We start from the raw sequence: 20974 nt of genomic DNA, 5'->3' as shown, positions 1-20974 counted from the left end.
ACCCCGGTCCATTCTTTTAATCGAATACAATCTATTGCAATACTTGTTCTACTGTTTTCTGCAAACAATCATCGTCCACGCTATACATCTAATCATTTGTTACAGCAAGCCGGTGAGATTGACAACATCACTGTTTCGTTGGGGCAAAGTACTTTGGTTGTGTTGTGCAGGTTCCACGTTGGCGCCGGAATCCCTGGTGTTGCGCCGCACTACATCTCGCCGCCATCAACCTTCAACGTGCTTCTTGGCTCCCTCTTGGTTCGATAAACCTTGGTTTCTTCGAGGGAAACTTGTCAGCCAGACGCATCGCACCTTCCTCTTGGGGTTCCCAACGGACGTGTGTATACACGCTATCAAGCATATTTTCTGGCGCCGTTGCCGGGGATCTGAAGAAAAGTTACATCACAAAGATCTCTGACTCCCACGTCAACTACACGCCAGAAGCATATTTTCTGGCGCCGTTGCCGGGGAGATCAAGACACGCTGCAAGGGGAGTCTCCACAATCCAATCTCTTTACTTTGTTTTTATCTTGCTTTATTTTATTTACTACTTTGTTTGCTGCACTAAAACAAAACACAAAAAAAAATAGTTGCTAGTTTTACTTTATTTACTATCTTGTTTGCTATATCAAAAACACAAAAAAATTAGTTACTTGCATTTACTTTATCTAGTTTACTTTATTTACTATTGCTAAAATGAATACTCCTGAAAATACTAAGTTGTGTGACTTCACAACCACAAATAATAATGATTTCTTATGCACACCTATTGCTCCACCCGCTACTACAGCGGAATTCTTTGAAATTAAACCTGCTTATCGAATCTTGTTATGCGAGAGCAATTTTCTCAGTGTTAGTTCTGATGATGCTGCTGCCCATCTCAATAATTTTGTTGAACTTTGTGAAATGCAAAAGTATAAAGATGTAGATGGTGACATAATAAAATTAAAATTGTTCCCTTTCTCACTAAGAGGAAGAGCTAAAGATTGGTTGCTATCTCTGCCTAAGAATAGTATTGATTCATGGACTAAATGCAAGGATGCTTTTATTGGTAGATATTATCCCCCTGCTAAAATTATATCTTTGAGGAGTAGCATAATGAATTTTAAACAATTGGATACTGAGCATGTTGCACAAGCATGGGAAAGAATGAAATCTTTGGTTAAAAATTGCCCAACTCATGGACTGACTACTTGGATGATCATCCAAACCTTTTATGCAGGACTGAATTTTTCTTCGCGGAACCTATTGGATTCAGCTGCTGGAGGTACCTTTATGTCCATCACTCTTGGTGAAGCAACAAAGTTTCTTGATAATATGATGATTAATTACTCTGAATGGCACACGGAAAGAGCTCCACAAGGTAAGAAGGTAAATTCTGTCGAAGAAACCTCTTCCTTGAGTGATAAGATTGATGCTATTATGTCTATGCTTGTGAATGATAGGACAAATATTGATCCTCATAATGTTCCGTTAGCTTCATTGGTTGCTCAAGAAGAACATGTTGATGTAAACTACATTAAAAATAATAATTTCAACAACAATGCTTATCGGAACAATTCTAGTAACAACTATAGGCCATATCCTTATAATAATGGCAACGGCTATGCTAATTCTTATGGGAATTCCTACAACAATAATAGGAACACACCCCCTAGACTTGAAGCTATGCTTAAAGAATTTATTAGTACACAAACTGCTTTTAATAAATCTGTTGAAGAAAAACTTGGGAAAATTGATATAGTTGCTTCTAAAGTCGATAGTCTTGCTGTTGATGTTGATCTTTTGAAATTGAAAGTTATGCCTAATAGGGATAATGAAAATAAAATTGTTACTACAGCAAATGTCATCCAAGTTAGAATTAATGAGAATATAAGATTAATGGCTGAACTGCATGCTAGGTGGGAAAGAGAAGAAAATGAAAAACTAGCTAAAGAGAATAATGTAGCTAAAGTTTGGACTATTACTACCACTAGCAATGCTAATGCTACACATGTTGCTGCACCTCCTACTAATAATAGTAAAAGAATTGGTGTTAGCAATGTTTCCACTTCTAATGCAAAGCGCGAAAAAGCGCTGAAAGCGCTAAAATCATTAAATCGCTGTGATAAAAGCTATTTGAAATTTTTTCCAACATTGGGGACAATGATCCCATTGCTTTAGATCATAATGGTTTAGATTTTGATGATTGCCACATCTCTGAAGTTATAAAGTTCTTACAAAAACTTGCTAAAAGTCCTAATGCTAGTGCTATAAATTTGGCTTTCACGAAACATATTACAAATGCTCTCATAAAAGCTAGAGAAGAGAAACTAGAACGCGAAACTTCTATTCCTAGGAAGCTAGAGGATGGTTGGGAGCCCATCATTAAGATGAAGGTCAATGACTTTGGTTGTAATGCTTTATGTGATCTTGGTGCAAGTATTTCTGTTATGCCGAAGAGAGTCTATAATATGCTTGACTTGCCACCATTGAAAAATTGTTATTTGGATGTTAATCTTGCTGATAACTCTACAAAGAAACCTTTGGGGAGAGTTGATAATGTTCGTATTATGGTTAACAATAACCTTGTCCCCGTTGATTTTGTTGTCTTGGATATTGAATGCAATGCATCTTGTCCCATTATATTGGGAAGACCTTTTCTTCGAACTGTTGGTGCTATCATCGATATGAAGGAAGGTAATATTAAATATCAATTTCCTCTCAAGAAAGGTATGGAACACTTCCCTAGAAAGAGAATGAAGTTATCTTTTGATTCTATTATTAGAACAAATTATGATATTGATGCTTCATCTCTTGATAATACTTGATACATACTTTATGCGCCTAGCTGAAAGGCGTTAAAGAAAAGCGCTTATGGGAGACAACCCATGTTTTTACTACAGTACTTTTGTTTTATATTTGAGTCTTGGAAGTTGTTTACTACTGTAGCAACCACTCCTTATCTTAATTTTATTGCATTGTTGTGCTAAGTAAAGTCTCTAATAGAAGGATGATACTAGATTTGGATTACTGCGCAGAAACAGTTTTCTTTGCTGTCACGAATCTGGGTCTAATTCTCTGTAGGTAAGTCAGAAAATTATACCAATTTACGTGAGTGATCCTCAGATATGTATGCAACTTTCATTAGTTTTAAGTTTTCTCATCTGAGCAAGTCTGGTGCCTGTTAAAAATACGTCTTTACGAACTGTTCTGTTTTGACAGATTCTGCCTTTTATTTTGCATTGCCTGTTTTGTCATGCTTGATGGATTTTTCGATTCCATTGTCTTTCAGTAGCTTTGTGCAATGTCCAGAAGTATAAAGAATGATTGTGTCACCTCTGAATATGTGAATTTTTGATTATGCACTAACCCTCTAATGAGTTTGTTTTGAGTTTGGTGTGGAGGAAGTTTTCAAGGATCAAGAGAGGAGGATGATACAATATGATCAAGGAGAGTGAAAGCTCTAAGCTTGGGGATGCCCCGGTGGTTCACCCCTGCATATATCAAGAAGACTCAAGCGTCTAAGCTTGGGGATGCCCAAGGCATCCCCTTCTTCATCGACAACATTATCAGGTTCCTCTAGTGAAACTATATTTTTATTCCATCACATCTTATGTACTTTGCTTGGAGCGTCTGTTTGTTTTTGTTTTTGTTTTGTTTGAATAAAATGGATCCTAGCATTCATTGTGTGGGAGAGAGACACGCTCCGCTGTTGCATATGGACAAATTTGTCCTTAGGCTTTACTCATAGTATTCATGGCGAAAGTTTCTTCTTCGTTAAATTGTTATATGGTTGGAATTGGAAAATGATATATGTGGTAATTGGTATAATATCTTGAATAATGTGATACTTGGCAATTGTTGTGCTCATATTTAAGCTCTTGCATCATATACTTTGCACCTATTAATGAAGAAATACATAGAGCATGCTAAAATCTGATTTGCATGTTTGGTTTCTCTAAGGTCTAGATAATTTCTAGTATTGAGTTTGAACAACAAGGAAGACGGTATAGAGTCTTATAATGTTTACAATATGTCTTTTATGTGAGTTTTGCTGCACCGCTTCATCCTTGTGTTTGTTTCAAATAAACCTTGCTAGCCTAAGCCTTGTATCGAGAGGGATTACTTCTCATGCATCCAAAATCCTTGAGCCAACCACTATGCCATTTGTGTCCACCATACCTATCTACTACATGGTATATCTCCACCATTCCAAAGTAAATTGCTTGAGTGCTACCTTTAAAATTTCCATTCTTTATCTTTGCAATATATAGCTCATGGGACAAATAGCTTAAAAACTATTGTGGTATTGAATATGTGCTTATGCACTTTATCTCTTATTAAGTTGTTTGTTGTGCGATAACCATGTTTCTGGGGACGCCATCAACTACTCTTTGTTGAATATCATGTGAGTTGCTATGCATGTTCGTCTTGTCTGAAGTAAGAGTGATTTATCATGATCAAATGGTTTGAGTATGCATATTGTTAGAGAAGAACATTGGGCCGCTAACTAAAGCCATGATCCATGGTGGAAGTTTCAGTTTGGACAACAAACCTCAATCTCTTATGAGAATATTATCGGTTGTTGAATGCTTATGCATTAAAGAGGAGTCCATTATCTGTTGTCTATGTTGTCCCGGTATGGATGTCTAAGTTGAGAATAACCAAAAGCGAGAAATCCAATGCGAGCTTTCTCCTTAGACCTTTGTACAGGCGGCATAGAGGTACCCCTTTGTGACACTTGGTTAAAACATGTGCTATGTTATGATAATCCATGTAAATCCAAGCTAATTAGGACAAGGTGCGGGCACTATTAGTATACTATGCATGAGGCTTCCAACTTGTAGGATATAATTTACATAACTCATATGCTTTATTACTACCGTTGACAAAATTGTTTCTTGTTTTCAGAACTAAAGATCTAGCACAAATATAGCAATCGATGCTTTCCTCTTTGAAGGACCATTCTTTTACTTTTATGTTGAGTCAGTTCACCTATCTCTCTCCACCTCAATAAGCAAACACTTGTGTGAACTGTGCATTGATTCCTACATACTTGCATATTGCACTTGTTATATTACTTTGCATTGACAATATCCATGAGATATACATGTTACAAGTTGAAAGCAACCGCTGAAACTTAATCTTCCTATGTATTGTTTCAATACCTTTACTTTGAATTATTGCTTTATGAGTTAACTCTTATGCAAGACTTATTGATGCTTGTCTTGAAGTATTATTCATGAAAAGTCTTTGCTTTATGATTCAATTGTTTACTCATGTCATTTACCATTGTTTCAAATCGCTGCATTCATTACATGTGCTTACAATAGTATTGATCAAGATTACTAGATTTAGATGTGCGCCTTGGCGCACGATCCCGTAAAAATTGAAATGATGTACGTGTAAATGGAAATAAATTTTACAGGATTTAGAAAACAAAGTAAAAAAAAATTGAACACACGAAATCAGAATAGAACAACAATGCTTATACACAATAAGGGAAATAGCGAAATATATTAACACTCTTATGGTTTTTTTGAGACAAATAGAAGTAAAGCTAAAAATAACAAAAGTAACATCTAAATAAGCTCGCCTCAATTCAGTCTTTAAAGGCCACTACGCACAAAAAAACCTAATTCTAATAGGTAGTTGCACCGCCAAAAGGTGCAGCTGCAACCTAGCTTCTAGTATGACACTGGGCACGATCTTGACAGCTTCCATCTCGATAGCCTCCATTAGGCTGGAACAAAGCAAATAAATGTTGTAATTATAGCAAAATTAAGAACATTACAAAATAAAATAAGTTGGAGAACAAAGGGAATATTATACTAATCTTGTAATCAGATGAAAGTATTTGTAAACCAAGAGTATTATTTGCACTTGGATATATCATAAGAAGAAACCCAACCCTCAAGAGTTGCCTCCATTGGTGAATAAATAAAAATATAGGTAGTTTTAGACAGGGATTAGCTGATCTATTATTAGAAAATATATAATTAGTTTTGTAAGAGTTCAACAAAGGACATAGATTTTGTGTCCTGCTGAGACCAAGATACCGATATGTATATGTTCTCAAAATGGTATCAATAAATAAATAGGTGATGCCATCTAACACTCAGAAGGAAAGCACCCCAGGTCTTACTTGCGGATGACGTATACTAACTATGCTCGAAGGACAAAATTTTGACATGTGCTCGAGGGCACACACTCGGCCTTGACAACAATCTATTGACAATGATACTCAACAGGGTTAGTGTAAATTGCCCACAACAGTGGTGACTACACGCGCGCCCATATCGTGCATAATTGCACAATAGCACATAGCAAGAGAAAATAGCACAATAGTACATAACAAGTTTCAAGCATCATTTACTAAAATAGGTAGTTCGCTGCAAGGGCATTGCTACATTTTTTAGTAAACAACCTAGCTGATGTAAGTGATCAATTGCACACTCAGGTGTAATCAGGACTAACTAAGATAATCTCCACAGAATATTTTTTTTGCTCATCAACCTTAATCATCAACACCAAATGAGCAATGCACAAGTTTTTAATTAGAGAAACAGAGGTGGGCAGGCACATGTGGGCAAACATTGACTTTTATGAAAGGAAATACTGGAGGGAAATATGACTATGGAGATGCACCTAGATTAGTAGGGAGAGAGAAACCGATGAGCTGAGAGCCCCATGGGATAAAACTGGCTCGCATCCAACGATGAAAAATGAAGAAATCATCTTATTAGCTAAATCTGAAGGAGATATGCCCTAGAGGAAATAATAAAGTGGTTATTATTTATATCTTTATGTTTATGATAAATGTTTATATATCATGCTATAATTGTATTAACCGAAACATTAGTACATGTGTGATATGTAGACAAACAAGAAGTCCCTAGTATGCCTCTTAAACTAGCTTGTTGATTAATGGATGATTAGTTTCATAATCATGAACATTGGATGTTATTAATAACAAGGTTATATCATTATATGAATGATGTAATGGACACACCCAATTAAGCGTAGCATAAGATCTCGTCATTAAGTTATTTGCTATAAGCTTTCGATACACAGTTACCTAGTCCTTATGACCATGAGATCATATAAATCACTTATACCGGAAAGGTACTTTGATTACACCAAACACCACTGCGTAAATGGGTGGCTATAAAGGTGGGATTAAGTATCCGGAAAGTATGAGTTGAAGCATATGGATCAACAGTGGGATTTGTCCATCCCGATGACGGATAGATATACTCTGGGCCCTCTCGGTGGAATGTCGTCTAATGTCTTGCAAGCATATGAATAAGTTCATAAGAGACCACATACCACGGTACGAGTAAAGAGTACTTGTCAGAGACGAGGTTGAACAAGGTATAAAGTGATACCGAAGATCAAACCTCGGACAAGTAAAAATATCGCGTGACAAAGGGAATTGGTATTATATGTGTATGGTTCATTCGATCACTAAAGTCATCGTTGAATATGTGGGAGCCATTATGGATCTCCAGATCCCGCTATTGGTTATTGGTCGGAGTGAGTACTCAACCATGTCCGCATAGTTCACGAACCGTAGGGTGACACACTTAAAGTTGGATGTTGAAATGGTAGAAATTGAATATGGAATGGAGTTCGAATATTTGTTCGGAGTCCCGGATAAGATCCCGGACATCACGAGGAGTTCCGGAATGGTCCGGAGAATAAGATTCATATATAGGATGTCATTTTATGTGAATTAAAATGTCGCGGAAGGTTCTATGGAAGGTTCTAGAAGGTTCTAGAAAAGTCCGGAAGAAACCACCAAGGAAGGTGGAGTCCACATGGGACTCCACCTCCATGGCCGGCCAACCCTAGTGGGGAGGAGTCCCAAGTGGACTCCCCTTAGGGGGCGACCAACCCCCATATGGGAGGTGGAAATCCCACCTTTGGTGGGAGTCCTAGCTTGGCTAGGTTTCCCCACCATATGGAAGGTTTTTGGTTCGGGTCTTATTCGAAGACTTGGAGACCAACTCTTGGGGATCCACCTATATAATGAGGGGCCAAGGGGAGGGGGCCGGCCACCCCAAGACCACAAGCTGGCCGCCCCCCTTGAGTGGCCGGCCACCCCCTCCCAAACCCTAGCCGCCCCCCTCTCCTCCATAACTCCCGCGTAGCTTTAGCGAAGCTCCGCCGGACTTCTCCACCACCACCGACACCACGCCGTCGTGCTGTCGGATTCAAGAGGAGCTACTACTTCCGCTGCCCGCTGGAACGGGGAGGTGGACGTCGTCTTCATCAACAACCGAACGTGTGACCGAGTACGGAGGTGCTGCCCGTTCGTGGCGCCGGAACCGATCGTAATCAAGATCTTCTACGCGCTTTTGCAAGCGGCAAGTGAACGTCTACCGCAGCAACAAGAGCCTCCTCTTGTAGGCTTTGGAATCTCTTCAAGGGTGAGACTCGATAATCCCCTCGTTGCTACCGTCTTCTAGATTGCATCTTGGCTTGGATTTCGTGTTCGCGGTAGGAAAATTTTTGTTTTCTATGCTACGTTATCCTACAGTGGTATCAGAGCCATGTCTATGCATAGATGGTTGCACGAGTAGAACACAATGGTTTGTGGGCGTTGATGCTTTTGTTATCTTTAGTTGAGTACTTTGCATCTTTGTGGCATAGTGGGATGAAGCGGCTCGGGCTAACTTTACATGACCGCGTTCATGAGATTTGCTCCACGCTCGACATGCAACTTGTATTGCATAAGTGGCTTTGCGGGTGTCTGTCTCTCCTACTATAGTGAAGATTCAATTTATTCTTCTATTGACAACACTAGTATCACCGTTGTGGTTCATGTTCGTAGGTAGATTGGATCTTACTCGAAAACCCTAAACCACGTAAAATATGCAAACCAAATTAGAGAATGTCTAACTTGTTTTTGCAGGGTTTGGTGATGTGATATGGCCATAATGTGATGATGACTATGTATGAGATGATCATTATTGTATTGTGGCAACCGGCAGGAGCCTTATGGTTGTCTTTAAATTTCATGTTGAGTAGTATTTCAAAGTAGTTGTAATAGTTGCTACATGGAGGACAATCATGAAGATGGCGCCATTGACCTTGGTGCTTCGCCGACGATGATGGAGATCATGCCTGTTGATGATGGAGATCATGTCCGTGCTTTGGAGATGAAGATCAAAGGCGCAAAGACAAAAGGGCCATATCATATCACATATGAACTGCATGTGATGTTAATCCTTTTATGCATCTTATTTTGCTTAGATCGCGACGGTAGCATTATAAGATGATCCCTCTCACTAAAATCTCAGGATAATAAAGTGTTCATCCTTAGTAGCACCGTTGCCAAGACTTGTCGTTTCGAAGCATCTCGTGATGATCGGATGTGATAGAATCAACAAGTGCATACAACGGGTGCAAGACAGTTTTGCACATGCGGATACTAAGGTGGCCTTGACGAGCCTAGCATGTACAGACATGGTCTCGGAACACGTGATACCGAAAGGTAGAGCATGAATCATATGATTGATATGATGAACACTTTGAATGTTCGCCATTGAAATCACACCTTGTCTCGTGATGATCGGACTTAGGTGCGGTGGATTTGGTTCGTGTGATCACTAAGACAATGCGAGGGATATTGTTTTGAGTGGGAGTTCACCTAGTTTTTAATTATATTGAATTAAAATTTGAACTCAATTTGTCATAAACATTAGTCTAAACTTTTGCAAATATGTTGTAGATATGGCGTCCCCAATCAATTTTAACCAGTTCCTAGAGAAAGAAAAGCTTAAGAGCAACGGTAGCAACTTCACCGACTGGTTCCGTCATGTGAGGATTTTCCTCAATGGCGGAAATCTGCAATATGTGCTTGATGCACCGCTAGGTGACCCTCCTGCAGAAACTGAAACCGATGAAGTAAAAGCTGTTTACGCAACTCGGAAAACTCGGTACTCTCAAGTTCAGTGTGCCATCTTATGCGATCTGAAGCCGATCTTCAAAAACGTTTTGAGCACCACGATCCACATGAGTTAATCAATGAGTTGAAGACTATATTTGAGACTCATGCGGCCGTGGAATGCTATGAAGCATCAAAACACTTCTTCACCGCATGATGGAAGAAGGCAGCTCCGTTAGTGAGCACATGCTCGCCATGACCGGCATGCGAAGAAACTCAAGACTTGGGAATAGTGATTCCTAATAGGCGGGATTAATCGTGTCCTTCAATCACTGCCACCTAGTTACAAGAACTTTGTGATGAACTACAATATGCGTAACATGAACAAAGAGTTACCTGAACTCTTCTCCATGCTAAAATCTGCGAGATTGAGATCAAGAAAGAGCACCAAGTGTTGATGGTCAACAAGACCACCAACTTCAAGAAACAGGGCAAGTCTAAAGGCAAGAACAGGAAGAGTGGCAAGAAAGCTGCCACGCCTCCTATGAAACCTAAGACCTGGCCCTAAGCCCGATGCCGAAGTGCTATTCGCAAGGAGACGGGACACTGGACGCGTAATTGCACCAAGTAGTTGGCATATCTGAAGCGCGGCCTGGTCCAGAAGATGACAGTAGGTATATCCGATATACATGTTATAGATGTTTATCTCACCGTTCTCGTACTAGTACCTGGTATTTGATACTGGTTCGGTTGCTCATATTTGTAACTCAAACAGAACTAAAGAATAAACGAAGACTACCGAAAGATGAAGTGACGATGCGCGTTGGAAATGGATCCAAAGTCGATGTGATCACTGTCGGCACACTTCCTCTACATCTACCTTCGGGATTAGTTTTAAGCCTAAATAATTGTTATTTTGTACCCGCGTTGAGCATGAACATTATATCTGGATCTTGTTTAATGCAAGACGGTTATTCATTCAAGTCTGAGAATAATGGTTGTTCTATTTTTATGAATAATATCTTTTATGGTCGAGCACCTGAAAAGAATGGCTTATTTCTGTTAGATCTCGATAGTAGTGATACACATATACATAACATTGATGCTAAGCGAGTTAAATTGAATGATAATTCTACTTATATGTGGCACTGTCGTCTTGGTCATATTGGAGTGAAACGCATGAAGAAACTCCATACTGATGGATTACTTGAATCACTTGACTTTGAGTCACTTGATAGATGCGAAGCATGTCTAATGGGAAAAATGACTAAGACTCCATTTTCTGGAATAATGGAGCGAGCTACTGACTTATTGGAAATCATACATACCGATGTGTGCGGACCAATGAGCGTAGCATCGCGCGGTGGTTATCGTTATGTTGTAACCTTCACAGATGATCTGAGTAGATATGGGTATATCTATTTCATGAAACATAAATCCGAAACTTTCGAGAAGTTTAAGGAATTCCAAAGTGAAGTAGAAAATCAACGTAACAAGAAGATCAAATTTCTACGATCTGATCGCGGAGGTGAATATCTGAGTTATGAGTTTGGCGTGCATTTAAAGAAATGCAGAATACTTTCACAACTGACACCGCCGGGAACACCACAACGTAACGGTGTGTCCGAACATCGTAATCGAACTCTCTTAGATATGGTTCGTTCTATGATGTCTCTTACTGATTTGCCGTTATCATTTTGGAGTTATGCATTAGAGACAGCCGCATTCACTTTAAATAGAGCACCATCAAAATCCGTAGAAACGACACCGTATGAATTATGGTTTAATAAGAAACCTAAGCTATCGTTCCTGAAAGTTTGGGGTTGCGAAGCCTATGTAAAGAAGTTACAACCGGACAAGCTAGAACCCAAAGCGAAGAAATGCGTATTCATAGGATACCCTAAGGAAACTATAGGGTACACTTTCTATCACAGATCCGAAGGCAAAATCTTTGTTGCTAAGAACGGAACCTTTCTTGAGAAAGAATTTCTCACTAAAGAAGTGACTGGAAGAAAAGTAGAACTCGATGAGATTGATGAATCTATACTCGTTGATCGCAGAAGCGCGATCGGAAGTTGTACCAGTACCGCCTACACCGACAACAGAGGAAGCTAATGATAATGATCATAGAACTTCGAACGAAGAAACTACTGAACCTCGCAGATCGACAAGGGAACGTGCCACTCCTGATTGGTATGATCCTTGTCTAAATGTCATGATTGTGGATAACAATGATGAGGACCCTGTGACGTATGAAGAAGCAATGATGAGCCCAGATTCCAACAAATGGCAAGAAGCCATGAAATCCGAAATGGGATCCATGTATGATAACAAAGTATGGACTTTGGTAGACTTACCTGATAGCCGAAAGGCTGTTGAGAATAAATGGATCTTCAAGAGAAAAACAGATGATGATGGTAATATTACTGTCTATAAAGCTCGACTTGTCGCAAAGGGTTTCCGACAAATTCAAGGAGTTGACTACGATGAGACTTTCTCACCTGTAGCGAAGCTAAAATCTGTGAGGATTTTGTTAGCAATAGCTGCATTTTTTGATTATGAGATTTGGCAGATGGATGTCAAAACGGCGTTCCTTAATGGTGACATTGAGGAAGAGTTGTATATGGTACAACCCAAAGGTTTTGTCGATCCTAAAAATGCTGACAAAGTATGCAAACTTCAGCGTTCAATTTATGGACTGAAGCAAGCATCAAGAAGTTGGAACCGACGCTTTGATAAGGTGATCAAAGACTTCGGGTTTATACAGTGTCATGGAGAGGCCTGTATTTACAAGAAAGTGAGTGGGAGCTCTGTAGCATTCCTGATATTATATGAAGATGACATATTATTGATTGGGAATGATATAGAACTATTAAGCAGTGTAAAGGGTTATTTGAATAATAGTTTTTCAATGAAAGACCTTGGTGAAGCATCATATATATTAGGCATCAAGATTTATAGAGATAGATCAAGACATCTAATAGGGCTATCACAGAGTACATACCTGGACAAGATTCTAAAGAAGTTTAGAATGGACGAAAGTAAGAAAGGATTCTTACCTATGTTACCAGGCAAGGTCTTGAGTAAGACTCAAGGTCCGGCTACTACAGAAGAAAGAGAAAGGATGAGTCGGATCCCCTATGCCTCGGCGATGGGCTCTATCATGTATGCCATGCTATGTACAAGACCGGATATAGCACATGCTGTTAGTTTGACTAGCAGATATCAAAGTGATCCAGGAATGGAACACTGGACAACGGTCAAGAATATCCTGAAGTACTTGAAAAGAACTAAGGATATGTTTCTTTGTTATGGAGGTGACCAAGAGCTCGTTGTAACAAGTTACACAGATGCAAGTTGGAACACTGATCCTGATGACTCTAAGTCACAATCTGGGTACGTGTTTATATTGAATGATGCTGCAGTAAGCTGGGCAAGCTCGAAGCAGTGCACGGTGGCGAAATCCTCAACAGAATCGGAGTACATAGCGGCTTCAGAGGCTTCATCAGAAGCGGTATGGATGAAGAGGTTCATTATAGAGCTCGGTGTGGTTCCTAGTGCATTGGACCCACTAGTCATATATTGTGACAACATGGGTGCCATCGCCAATGCACAAGAACCAAGGTCACACAAGAGGCTGAAGCATATCAAGCTGCGTTACCACTCGATTCGCGAGTACATCGAAGATGGAGAAGTAAAGATTTGCAAAGTACACACTGATCTGAATGTAGCAGATCCGTTGACTAAAGCTCTCCCTAGGGCAAAGCATGACCAACACCAGAATGCCATGGGTGTTAGGTATATTACAATGTAATCTAGATTATTGACTCTAGTGCAAGTGGGAGACTGAAGGAGATATGCCCTAGAGGCAATAATAAAGTGGTTATTATTTATATCTTTATGTTTATGATAAATGTTTATATATCATGCTATAATTGTATTAACCGAAACATTAGTACATGTGTGATATGTAGACAAACAAGAAGTCCCTAGTATGCCTCTTAAACTAGCTTGTTGATTAATGGATGATTAGTTTCATAATCATGAACATTGGATGTTATTAATAACAAGGTTATATCATTATATGAATGATGTAATGGACACACCCAATTAAGCGTAGCATAAGATCTCGTCATTAAGTTATTTGCTATAAGCTTTCGATACACGATTACCTAGTCCTTATGACCATGAGATCATATAAATCACTTATACCGGAAAGGTACTTTGATTACACCAAACACCACCGCGTAAATGGGTGGCTATAAAGGTGGGATTAAGTATCCGGAAAGTATGAGTTGAAGCATATGGATCAACAAAGTGGGATTTGTCCATCCCGATGACGGATAGATATACTCTGGGCCCTCTCGGTGGAATGTCGTCTAATGTCTTGCAAGCATATGAATAAGTTTATAAGAGACCACATACCACGGTACGAGTAAAGAGTACTTGTCAGAGACGAGGTTGAACAAGGTATAAAGTGATACCGAAGATCAAACCTCGGACAAGTAAAAATATCGCGTGACAAAGGGAATTGGTATTATATGTGTATGGTTCATTCGATCACTAAAGTCATCGTTGAATATGTGGGAGCCATTATGGATCTCCAGATCCCGCTATTGGTTATTGGTCGGAGTGAGTACTCAACCATGTCCGCATAGTTCACGAACCGTAGGGTGACACACTTAAAGTTGGATGTTGAAATGGTAGAAATTGAATATGGAATGGAGTTCGAATATTTGTTCGGAGTCCCGGATAAGATCCCGGACATCACGAGGAGTTCCGGAATGGTCCGGAGAATAAGATTCATATATAGGATGTCATTTTATGTGAATTAAAATGTCGCGGAAGGTTCTATGGAAGGTTCTAGAAGGTTCTAGAAAAGTCCGGAAGAAACCACCAAGGAAGGTGGAGTCCACATGGGACTCCACCTCCATGGCCGGCCAGCCCTAGTGGGGGAGGAGTCCCAAGTGGACTCCCCCTTCGGGGGCCGGCCAACCCCCCCATATGGGAGGTGGAAATCCCACCTTTGGTGGGAGTCCTAGCTTGGCTAGGTTTCCCCACCATATGGAAGGTTTTTGGTTCGGGTCTTATTCGAAAACTTGGAGACCAACTCTTGGGGATCCACCTATATAATGAGGGGCCAAGGGGAGGGGGCCGGCCACCCCAAGACCACAAGCTGGCCGCCCCCCTTGAGTGGCCGGCCACCCCCTCCCAAACCCTAGCCGCCCCCCTCTCCTCCATAACTCCCGCGTAGCTTTAGCGAAGCTCCGCCGGACTTCTCCACCACCACCGACACCACGCCGTCGTGCTGTCGGATTCAAGAGGAGCTACTACTTCCGCTGCCCGCTGGAACGGGGAGGTGGACGTCGTCTTCATCAACAACCGAACGTGTGACCGAGTACGGAGGTGCTGCCCGTTCGTGGCGCCGGAACCGATCGTAATCAAGATCTTCTACGTGCTTTTGCAAGCGGCAAGTGAACGTCTACCGCAGCAACAAGAGCCTCCTCTTGTAGGCTTTGGAATCTCTTCAAGGGTGAGACTCGATAATCCCCTCGTTGCTACCGTCTTCTAGATTGCATCTTGGCTTGGATTTCGTGTTCGCGGTAGGAAAATTTTTGTTTTCTATGCTACGTTATCCTACAAAATCAACCAGTGTCCATAGTTCAGAAAACCATAAAAGCCGACTGTGTAGGTATAAACAAAAGAATCTAATATGCATAAGATTCTATAACCATAATATTAGCCTACTTTCCTAGCATATCTTTAGCAGGATGACTGAAAGGCATTTAGCACATGATTGGATGTTATTCCATAAATACTAATCTCACATCTTAATATCTTGTACTTCTTGTCCTATGTATGAGTTGCTCATAAATGGAAAAAAGCAAGAAAACAAATGCAGATTTACCAAAATCGTGTGTGGAATAAGTGTGTGCAAGCTATGCATTAAACGGACCGGTGCATGCATTTCCAATATCAGATCACATTAGGGAACCTTCAGGTTGCTGAAAAAGTAGAATGGAAATACATTCGAAACAGTTACCTTGTCTTTCTTTTATTTCCAATATGCACACAAACATGGATATACGCAAATGGAAACTGCTTGCAAGGTGAAAAGCATCTCATCCAGCTTATTTTCAATAGAAAGATAAACCCAAATTATTTAAAAAATAAGAGTATAACTGCTGCAATAGTCAAAGAAACGGAGATGGCTGTACTCACCAAATGATGTAGGACGAACGATGTCGCTAGAGCAAAGCCAACACTTGGTGGCTGCAAAACATCAGAAATCAAACGCCTAAAGTTTAAGAAATTAAAGGCATCAACTGACCGCAAAAACAAAAAAAAAACTCCAAAAAGAACAGCTAGGGTGCTCGGGAACCCCTTACAAACTGAAGTTGTCTGCAGCTAGATTTTAATCACGACCTGCTTTGCAAAAAGCTATACATGGCCCTATACACATGGTTTCTAAACAGCATAGCAATATCAGACTTACATATATTTTGTCAAGGATGAGACCTGCACAAATGAAAATGAGGATACGTGGGGATTTGGAGAGAGAGCAACATGCCAAAAGGTAAGGATCTATGGGGATTAGAGAGAGGGGGCGGGGAGGGAGGGAGAAACCTGCAAGTGGATTTTTTCTTGACGCTTTACCACCCATGTAGTTGCCGCTAGCCGCCCACCACTGTCCCACCGCCTTCTTCCCCAGTCCATCTCCCTAAACGCCCACCACAGCCAAATCTCCTGACCACCGCACCAAATCGCCTACCGCTGCCGGTATCTCACACAGAGGCACGCCGACGAACAGCGAAGAGGACAGGAGAAGGCGCTACCAGATGCTGCTCACCCCTGCTGGCATGGCAAGGAGATGCAGCGGTGCGACGGGGACGAGGACAGCAGCAGCGCGGGGGTCTAGACGATAGCGCGATGAACGGCTAAAGCTCGTTCTCACCGATGATTAACCTTGCTAAAGCTCGATCCATTGACTCATCAGCAGGAGCTACCTGTACAAAACTTCATAAGAGCCTCCACACTCTTAACAAAACTTTATTTATATGAATTGTCTGTACAAATTGATTGATGCTATGTACATGTAATCCGTCACTTTATGGTAATTCTAATCCTGTAGAGGTTCAAGAAACATGATAACGCAAACATTATTTCCTTTTACAGATGAGTGGAAACAGAAAACGATATCAATATGTTAGAACACAATGCAGATAAATGTAGCATCTAGAATCAAAGGGGGAAATAGTGAAGATAACATGAGTCAATTATTTTCAGTGCTTGATGCTAAAATAGTGAAACTGCAAGCACAGACACAGAGATACCAACAAATCAGGAAAGGCATAAGCTACTTGCCAAGTATTTCATAATTCAGATGCTGAAATAATAGTGTCATAGTAAACTCAGAAGCTGAAAACCCCAAGCATTGAATAGAGATGAATGTGAATATTTGAATTACTCCAATAGCCGTGAAAAAAGAATCTGAAATTCATGTGACTGCACTTTACTAAGGGTTGAGACATATCCCATGATAAGTTATTCCCTTTTCAAGTTAATAACTACAGCAGGAAATTGAATGTACGAAGAAGCTAGAAACGATAAGAGAACAACAAAGTTTACACACATAAAATTATGTATTTTGCGTCTCCAAGTCTGAAGCATACAAGAAATACCTAGACCGATATTTTTTCAATATCCAGGAGGGTCATATAGAATTTTGGACAAAAGAGAGGAAAAACAATTGTTTCTTGAAGTACCACATGACTTCACCTGCTGATAATTTGTCTATCAGATTTAAGCATAGCAAATGTGTATTGCTTTCTAAATATTATTCAATAATACTTCGATGGAATTTATATGTCAACACTTTAGTGGGGTAGTTTGGGTGAATGCAAAGCTCTGTTTTCTGCTGAATCAATGCAAACGTAGCTCCATTATCCAAAGCTCCGCAGTCATTGGACTATAAAATATCAGACTGCATTTTTATCGATAAAAAAGACTTTTAGGAGACTATGAAGCGCGGTAAGCAGGGCACCTTAATCTTGGCTGAAGAAACACACATAGCACGTTGTCAAATAGACCTACCCCATCGCTCCCAATACATAATTCAGCAGATTCAGGAGAGGCCCTCTGAATGTCCATAGCAGTTGCATGGACTGCGCCTAGCCTGTAATTCAGAATACCAATGAGTTAAATTGCTCTGGGAATAAATAAAACGGTAGCAAGTGAAATCCAATCCATACTGCTGCGTATTTTTTTTCTTTTTCTTCAGATCAAGGGCAGCGTAAATAGAAAGCAGGAAATGGTGCGTGATATCGTTGAAGTTCATGATGCACCTGTGATGCAGAAATAAGAAAGCCTGGTTAAACAGCCGAACAACATTACACAAATAAAACAATGCTTAGATCACATGTAGATACTGCAAAACCTTAACCATGTAGTCTATGTAGATACTGCAAAACCTAAACCATGTACGTATAGTCAACTTGCCTTGCTTTGTGATATACTGGGTTGGTAGATTCACAAACTCGTAAGCTACTTAATTTAAGGTCAGACTAAAACGAAACTGAACGTGAGCTAAATATTTTCTGCACTACATTCAGAGAGTTAGCATGGTGATTATTTATAGCCACTCTCTAAAACGAAGGAAGTGGCACTGAAAAGGGAAATATTATAATAGCCATTTACCTGAATTAAATCAGAGAGAACATAGGATGGAATAGTGTAGTTTAGATCTGCAAAGAACCAGATCCAAACATGGTTGTTAGATGATCTCACTGATAGTCAAATTGCTTTCAAAATTTGACATTAGTGAAATGCTTCAATCCCACAGAATACTAAAAACCAACACTTACCCTATAACCAAAATTAGTGGACCTACTCAAGCACTCGTATAAGTCGAACTAATAGGTGCTTTTATGCCCTATCGATCCCGAATGATGATATATCAGAACAAAGAAGAAATACAACCCTGGAGATTTCTCATTCCCAGGTGCGAGCGGAGAAACCTTGTGATATGCTTCCGAGAGATCTATGTAATTAGCACACTATCAACCTAGGAAACAAAAATCATGGCAAGTAAAGCAGGGTTTATAGCTTGACCATCTCTTTAGTTTGCTTATGTTAACAAAATGACTAAACAAAGAACTAAACCAGAACCTATTTCAGATCACGGCACAAGAAACAACATCGAAATCATATAGCATTTATAAAAACAAAGGAGAACATTAAAGAATAATAAATATACTGAGTGAGCTCAATGGTAGCCTTTTGCCCAAAAGTCCATCTAGTCCGCTGGACAGGCTGAAGACAAATCCTATCGGCCTTGGCAAGGTAAAGAACCAGAAGTGTTATCTGATACATGTAAACTGATATGTTCAAGTGATTTACTTTTCATCCTAGCAGTAGAATCTTTGACCTCATAACCAAGAAAAGAAAAGCTAAGATCCAACCTTTTAAACAACCTGGTATTTTTCTGCAGAAAGTATAAGAACAGTAAATAATAAGATCATAACTGATATAACATGACAGATGGATTTAACTTTTCATGCAAAGGCAAATTGGCTAATATAATTGATACACACTGCACTTCCTATACTTTCGATACTCGAGAGTCCATAACATCACTTCTTTTCTGTACAAAATAGATTGTCAGGTAGTTTTTTATAGCAATTTTGAATACAGCTATCAAGAGGCCAAAACTAAGGCTTTGAGCTTTATGTTGCGCAATGTTAAAGCTTATTTTCCCTTCATGTCAGAAATGTCGTTGTCTATGTACCATATGGTTACAATTCAATGCAATTACATTCAATGAAAACCACAAGAATAAAATGGGATAAGCACAAAGCAAAGAGGAGTTAGGGAATTAGGGAGATGGCATGACAATAGCATAGCACATGGCTGATCGGATAGAGAAGTGTGGACAACTACCTTAGGTATGAAAATGTCCAGATCAAGCAACTCAGTAACTGCATTCATCTCAAGATTTACTCGAGCATTGATTTCAGTACTACTTCGTTTCGGAAGCAAAATGTTCTGAACCAAAGGAATGGACCTTGTCCTACAACCTGAAGGCACATAGCAGAAGAAAATCTTGTGTTAGCTGTCTAAGAGAACAATGAGGTAAAATCCTCCAGTAAAATCATATGTGCATAAAAACGAAAAGAAAGCAGGTCATATATATTAAAGAGGTGGCAAACCACATGGACGAGGTTGCGAATATAAGAGCCGAAGAATTTTCTGCCAGGTAGGGTAGCATACGCAAAATCTTTATAATTCCATGCTAGCACATAATAAAAGAAACAAAATTTCTCATATGCAACAGTAGTAAAAACATCCACAATTGTCACCTTCTAACTAATTGTTCACAATTTTCATTGCTGCACTTGTTGGCTCCACCTCATCCTTCAACCATCTATCATTAAAAAAGTGAGAACATCAAATAGAACCAATGAGACGATGATTATCTAAGATATCCAATCATCTGAAAAAGCGGAATGATATATTGGCACTTACAATGATTTCAATGAGCTCCATTTCAATGATGCACTCCAGGATAATGGAAATTCTTTATTTACTTCCAAGCAGCTGTGGAAGTGAGAAAATCAAAAGAAAATCTAGCCTCCACAGATATAAATAAATTTCTTGCCTCCTCAAAGCTAAAGCATACATCAAGAGTATAAATGCATAAACGTTTACCGGAGGAGTAGGGTTATTTTGGCTCATTGTTCTCTAGGATGTTGGGCACCTCACATTTAGATCCTTGGCTTCAGACCCAATTGAGCAGCCTGGTGAGACAATCGTCAGTGTTTCCACCTCCCTGCTAAATATGGGAAGCATATTGTAAAAAAGAATGGGACAAAGCAAGAGGAATAAAATGGAAAACTCACTGCATAATTTCTTTAATAAGAATTCCAACAAATCTGAAACACACAGTACACAAACTTTCCTCTTCGATGTTGCACTGATATAGCCCATGTAACTAATATAATGCCACATGTTTATATTTTAATTTTAAAGAGAAAAAATGTATCATTCTACACAATCCATCAGTTCATCACAAAATAACAAAGAACTTGGATGTCTGCATTG

At 39.7% G+C, this 20974-nt stretch overlaps 2 long non-coding RNA genes across 2 annotated transcripts; both read right to left on the bottom strand.

Moving 5' to 3' along the window:
* Positions 1-5483: 5483 nt before the first annotated feature.
* On the bottom strand, positions 5484-6729 carry LOC127330661 (uncharacterized). Its single transcript, XR_007869382.1, has 2 exons — positions 6631-6729; positions 5484-5725 (listed from the first exon to the last, which is right to left on the bottom strand). It is a non-coding gene; the product is annotated as an uncharacterized lncRNA (long non-coding RNA).
* A 9217-nt stretch (positions 6730-15946) lies between these two features.
* On the bottom strand, positions 15947-19946 carry LOC127336071 (uncharacterized). Its single transcript, XR_011752781.1, has 7 exons — positions 19814-19946; positions 18739-18938; positions 18572-18618; positions 18127-18219; positions 17969-18050; positions 16502-16881; positions 15947-16147 (listed from the first exon to the last, which is right to left on the bottom strand). It is a non-coding gene; the product is annotated as an uncharacterized lncRNA (long non-coding RNA).
* Positions 19947-20974: the final 1028 nt, after the last annotated feature.

The sequence above is a fragment of the Lolium perenne genome, chromosome 2 (genome assembly GCF_019359855.2).
Source record: "Lolium perenne isolate Kyuss_39 chromosome 2, Kyuss_2.0, whole genome shotgun sequence".
NCBI classification, from domain to species: Eukaryota; Viridiplantae; Streptophyta; class Magnoliopsida; order Poales; family Poaceae; genus Lolium; species Lolium perenne.
Note: the sequence above shows the minus strand (reverse complement) of the source record. Positions and strands in the feature narration are given on the sequence as shown.